General features: G+C 41.9%; 1 protein-coding gene across 1 annotated transcript in view; it reads right to left on the minus strand.

The window, feature by feature from the left end:
- LOC127423916 (bromodomain and PHD finger-containing protein 3-like) overlaps positions 1 to 2,094 on the minus strand; it is a 28,879-nt gene extending 26,785 nt beyond the window's left edge. The window contains exon 1 of the mRNA XM_051668600.1: positions 1,630 to 2,094. The gene's annotated coding sequence lies outside the window, so the exon portion shown is untranslated. The remainder of the gene's footprint in view (positions 1 to 1,629) is intronic.
- Between the last annotated feature and the right edge of the window lie 4,080 nt (positions 2,095 to 6,174).

Below are 6,174 nucleotides of genomic sequence, written 5' to 3' on the forward strand. Positions count from 1 at the left end.
TTATGTGCTTTTTGGAGCATCAAAATTTTGCCACCCTTTCACTTGCATTGTAAGGACATACAGTGCTGAAATATTCTTAAAATCTTCGTTTGTGTTCAGCAGAAGAAAATCATATACATCTGAGAGTGTGAGTAAATGAGAGAATTTTAATTTTTGGGTGAACTATCACTTTAAGCACTTGTTATGCGTGTTTGTTATGCCTGTTCTTCATTACAAATGCAGCACTGGTAAACCAGTGTTAATTAAATCACACACACACACACATGGATATATATATATCAAAACCTCAAATTAAAAATGAATATATACTTTACTACTTTTATTTTACTGCAAAGGTAAAGTCTCAGTTTCACTGAGATTGTTTATTGTGTAAATCCATGTTGTTATCTAAATAAAATTGAACACAAATAATCATAGTCACCAAATCATTTTTGGTTTCAGGTTTTGTCCACCCTGTTATTACTTTGTCCACCCTGTTAAGCATGAGTGGGTTTTTTTTTTGTACAATAATTCCATAAGGTCAGCCAAAAAAAAAAAAAAAAAAAAAAAGGGGGGGTTCATACATAATATCTTATATATATATAATTTATTAACTGATAAGCTATCAAGAGGACAAAGGGACACAAGAAGTGATTTTAAAAATGTTATGATGTCCAAAAGGCACAGAATGCCAGGAATGACCAAACTATAAAGTGTTGCATAAATGTATAAATCCGTAAATTCGTTAGACCAAAACGAAATAAATATTGACATGGGTGGGGATGTAAACATATCCATCACCAATTTCGCAGAGGACATTTGTTTACACAAATTCATTGGCAGGATTAAGATCAGGCGGGTCGCCAAATTGAGAGTGTTTTTATTTTTGCTGTCCAGTGGGCGGGACTTTTGATGTTATGGACAAGGCCTCAATCGCTTTGTCTTCTTACTGCCAACTCTTAAACCGTTTTTAAAGATGAATACCGCCGTGACACATTGGTACCAACCACCTTTTACACTTTAGCTGACATATTTAAAAAAATAACTTACGTAGAGTGTTGTGGAATTTATCACAGAAGTGCAACGACCGCCTGAGGCTGCGAAGTTTATCAACCCCCACATACTTAGGTAGCCAATCACAGCCGTCCGCCCTCTCCGTCTGGCCAATCATCGGCGAGAAAAAGTCTCACGCAGCCCACTAACTAGTTCGGTTGCGCGTCCTTGATTTTAGAACGAAACGTCAGCCATATTTACAGTCCAGCAGAACTTCAGATTCAGCGGAGTTTACCGTTTCCAGAGAACTCCCTTCCACAGAAATAACCCGTTACAACACTATTATCACTTCAAATCATTAACCTGTTCCTTAGGGACAGCGAATACACGAACACATTTTCGAATAAACTCCGAGGCGATTTAAACACCGAGAAAGCTAAAGCTGGCGTTAACTCGCGAGCTAGTTAGCCGCTCTCGCCCGGGTAACCAGCGCAGCAACGCCGCGTGCGGTCACTGACCAGTCGGCTCGCGCGTTAGCCGTCTCAGCTAGCGACTGTTGACATTGAGGAGCGCCCGACTTTCCATCTCAACTTCACTCGTAAAACACACATACAACAAATACACCCGACACAACTCGATAAAATAAAAAATAAAAACCTTATTTTCCGACCGCAACTCGTCCGTCGAGCAAGGACTCCGTCTGTACAGAAGCCGTACCTTTTGGCCCTAGCTGTTTATGCTGGCGGCTTGGCCGAAAAGCCGGTAAAAATGTCGCCGATAAAATGTCCCGTCTCTCAGTCCTCCATAGTTTCCTCTTGTAAATGTCTTCTGCGCACTCATGAATTCGGATGCACTTCCCGCATCCTAACTTCTGACCGAGTTTGAGTTTTAGATTAGGACGCTGTCGTGGGTTTCTGACTGAACAGCGAAGCTAGCAGCTGGCTATTTTCAGCTTCGAGTACTACAACCGTCGCTGCCTGGGTAGATAGATAGATAGTAGCTCGCCAGATACAGAGGCAGAACGGAGCTTTCAGTGGAGAACACGCCCCTTCAGAAAAGCAGGCCATCGACTATGTCAGCTTTACGACTGTTTTAAGAATACATCATGTTGGTGTTGTTTATTTTACTTTTGATCGGGGCTCGAAGTTTGTGCCAGTTCATGCAATGGCCAGAGTTCATCACGACCTGTCAGCTGTAATGCATGCACCCTGATTGTTTGGAAAGGTGCAGCAAAGGGTTTTGGCCAGTGAGCAAAAAGGCGCTGCATTTGCAAGATAAACGAAACGAGTAATTTTTGTCCGAGTACAAACAGACAGTTTGCATAAAAAAAATAAAAATAAAAAATAAAAAATAAAAACAAATCACTTTCCAGTATGCAAGACAAGGGCATATTTGAGGTATGGATGAGTAAGCTAAGTCTAAAAAAAATAACTACCTATTTGTTTAAATTAACAGATGAAAAAGATCACCTGTGCTGGAGGACTACAGTTATAACAACTGACTGACAATATTAATTCATATTTTTATCCTGATGCAAATTTGGTTATTTTGATTATATATATCAAGTGTTCTAAACTGAAGCAAGGGTATTCAAAGAAAAATTTGACTATTTTGAGACGTGCCCCACCGAGCACATCCATTGTCTCCAACTTAATATCTTGTGAATAATAATATAAAACCTTATTTGGTGGAATATATATCTATCTAACTACAGTGCATATCTATATCTATATCTATATCTATATCTATGTGAATGCTGTGAAGGGGGTGAATTGTCTCCCCCAATCATGCCTCTGTCCTTGTTTATATTTTTTTAATCAACGCTGAAAATAATTAGCAATTGCGTAACTGAGTCTGTCATAATAAGACAAAAACTGAGCTGAGATGGTATTGCCCAACTATTGGGTAATCCCCTCTTGCAGACGGCTGTATCACGTACTACCCGTTACTTTTCTCGGCACTGGCCAGGATGGGCCAATCACAGTCGTTACTGAACGCTGTGGCGGATTTCCATTCACAGGTATGAATCCTTGCAATTATCAGTTTTTATTAACAATACAGTGTAAAAATGCTTGCAATAAGACATAAAACGTTCTGAGATTTACATGCAGATGCATGGAGGATTCGGTTTTCCCAGCATCAAGTGTCCCCCTGCAGGAATAAAACTTTGTTTCATAGTCATAATCAGAATGAGCTTTATTGCCAAGTATGTTTACACACGCAAGGAATTTGTCATGGTGACAGAAGCTTCCAGTGCAAGAGAATACAACGTATATACATACAAACATATACATTTAAACATATACATATAGTGACATATAATAATAATAATAAAAACGATATAACAGATAAAAGAGAAATATACACAAGCGCAATAATGTTGTTAGAATATTTTATATACAGATATGTGCAGGTGATGTAATGTATTGAAGAAGAGGTAGGATATGTTAAAGAATATAAATGAAATATAGATGTAAGTAGGAATGGATGGATTGAATATTGCACATGGTTGTAATGACCAAAGGAAAGTATTTTGGGGCAGTTTTAACTGTTCATGAGGTGGATGGCCTGAGGGAAAAAAATGTTACTGTGCCTGGCTGTTCTAGTGCTCAGTGCTCTGTAGCGCCAGCCAGAGGGCAACAGTTCGAAGAGGAAGTGTGCTGGGTGAATGGGGTCAAGAGTGATTTTACCAGCCCTTTTCATCACTCTGGATGTGTACAATTCTAGCAGGGTGGGTAGGGGAGCGCCAATAATCCTCTCAGCAGTCCGAACTATTCTTTGAAATCTTCTGATGTCTGACTTAGTAGCTAACCCAAACCAGACCGTTATAGGAGTGCAAAGGACAGACTCAATGACTGCTGAGTAGAACTGTATCAGCAGCGCCTGTGGCAGGTTGATCTTCCTCAACTGGCGAAGGAAGTACAACCTCTGCTAGGCCTTTTTCAAAATGAAGTCAATGTGGGTCTCCCACTTCAGGTCCTGTGAGATGGTAGTGCCCAGGAACCTGAATGACTCCACTTCTGCCACAGTGCTGTTCAGAATGCTGAGCAGGGTTAATGCTGGGATGTCCTAAAGTCGACTATCATCTCCACTGTTTTAAGCATGTTCAGCTCCAGGTTGTTTTGACTGCACCAGATGGCCAGTTGTTCAACCTCCCTTCTGTATGCAGACTCATTGTCATCTTGGATGAGGCCGATAACAGAGGGGTCCTTGGCAGTTCAGTCATTTGTGTAGAGGTAGAAGAGTAGTTGGGAGAGCACACATCCCTGGGGGGCACCAAAGCTGATTGTACATGTGCTGGAGGTGAATTTCCCCATTCTCACTAGCTGCTGCCTGTCTGTCAGAAAGCTGGTGATCCACTGACAGATAGAGCCGGGAACAGAGAGCTAGGTTAATTTAGTCCATAGGAGAGTGGGGTTGATGGTGTTAAAAGCCAAACTGAAGTCAACAAATAGTATCCTTGCATAAGTCCCTGGTCTGTCTAGATGTTAAAGTATAAAATGCAGTCCCATATCGACTGCATCATCCACAGACCTGTTTGCTCTATAAGCAAATTGAAGGGGATCCAGAAAGGGTTCAGTGATGTCCTTCAGTTGGGCCAACACCAGTCTATCAAATGACTTCATGACCACAGACGTCAGAATGATGGGTCTGTAGTCATTAAGTCCTTTGTTCTTGGGTTTCTTTGGGATGGGGATGATTGTGGAGCTTTTGAAGCAGCAGGAAACTTCACACTGCTCCAGTGATCTGTTGAAGATCTGTGTGAAGATGGGGGCCAGCTGGTCAGCACAGGATTTTAGACAAGTGGGTGAAACACCATCTGGGCCCTGTGCTTTTCTTGTCTTCTGTTTCTGGAAGACCCGGCACACATCATCTTCACAGATCTTAAGTGCATGTTGAGTAGCAGGAGAGGGGAGGAGGGTGGTGGCAGGAGGTGCAAATGTTTGTGTGCTGTGAAGGTCAGAGCGGGTGTGGGGTGTGTGACTGGGCTTTTCAAATCTACAGTAAAGCACATTCAGGTCATTAGCCAGTTGTTGATTCCCTACAGTGCTGGGGGATGGTGTCTTGTAGTCTTTCAGGCCTCTCCACATTAATGCACACTTTTCAGAATAGCTTCTTTTAGCCACTCTAATCTCCTTTGTCAGTCTGTATTTGGCCTGACTGTACAAGATTTTATACCCACTTCTGTAAGCATTCTCTTTGGCCTGATGAAGCTGCCTGAGTTTTGCTGTAAACCATGGTTTGTTGTTGTTGTATGTTAAAAAAAGTCCTAGTAGGAATGCAAGTCTTCACAGAAACTGATATATGATGTCACAGCATCTGTGAGCTCATCCAGGTCGGTGGCAGCTGCAAACAATCCAATCAGTACAGTCAAAGCAGGCTTGTAGTTCCAGCTCTGCTTCACTGGTCCATCTCTTTACAGTCTTTACTATAGGTTTAGCTGATTTTAGTTTCTGCCCATAGATCTGAAGAAGATGAACCAGACAGTGATCAGAGAGTCCTAAAACTGCACGTGGGACAGAGTGATATGCATCCTTTATTGTTGTGTAGCAGTGATCCAGTATATTTCTGTCTCTTGTGGGGCATGTAATGTGCTGTCTGTATTTGGGCACTTCACGTATGAGATTTGCCTTGTTAAAATCTCCAAGAATAATAATAAGTAAGTCCAGGTGCTGTTGCTCCGTGTCTGTGATCTGATCAGCCATCTGTTGCAGCGCTGCACTAACACACACGTGTGGAGGAATATAAACACTCACAAGAATACACTCCTGTGGCAAGTAGAAAGTCTTACAGTTTATGAAGAGTGTCTCGAAATTAGGACAGCACATCTTCTTCAGCATTGTTACATCTGTACACCAAAATTTGTTGACGTAAAAACATATTCCACCGCCTCTCGTTTTCCCCGTTAACTCCGCGGTGCAATCCGCTCCGAACAGCTGGAAGCCTGGCAAATGTAATGCGCTGTCCGGAATGGCTTCTCTCAGCCAGGTTTCCGTGAAGCACAATGCAGTAGAATTTGCAAAGTCCTTATTTTTGCGGGTGGGGAGAAATAATTTGTCCGTTTTGTTAGAAAGAGAGCGGAGATTCGCTAGATGGCTGCTTGGCAGCACTGTTCGAAAGCTGTGCTGTCGGAGTTTATAGAAATGATCAGTTGTTGTTTTCTGGTTGAGGAAAGCAGAGAGGCAGGTATTTCAGATATCT

The sequence above is a fragment of the Myxocyprinus asiaticus genome, chromosome 33, assembly GCF_019703515.2.
Source record: "Myxocyprinus asiaticus isolate MX2 ecotype Aquarium Trade chromosome 33, UBuf_Myxa_2, whole genome shotgun sequence".
NCBI classification, from domain to species: Eukaryota; Metazoa; Chordata; class Actinopteri; order Cypriniformes; family Catostomidae; genus Myxocyprinus; species Myxocyprinus asiaticus.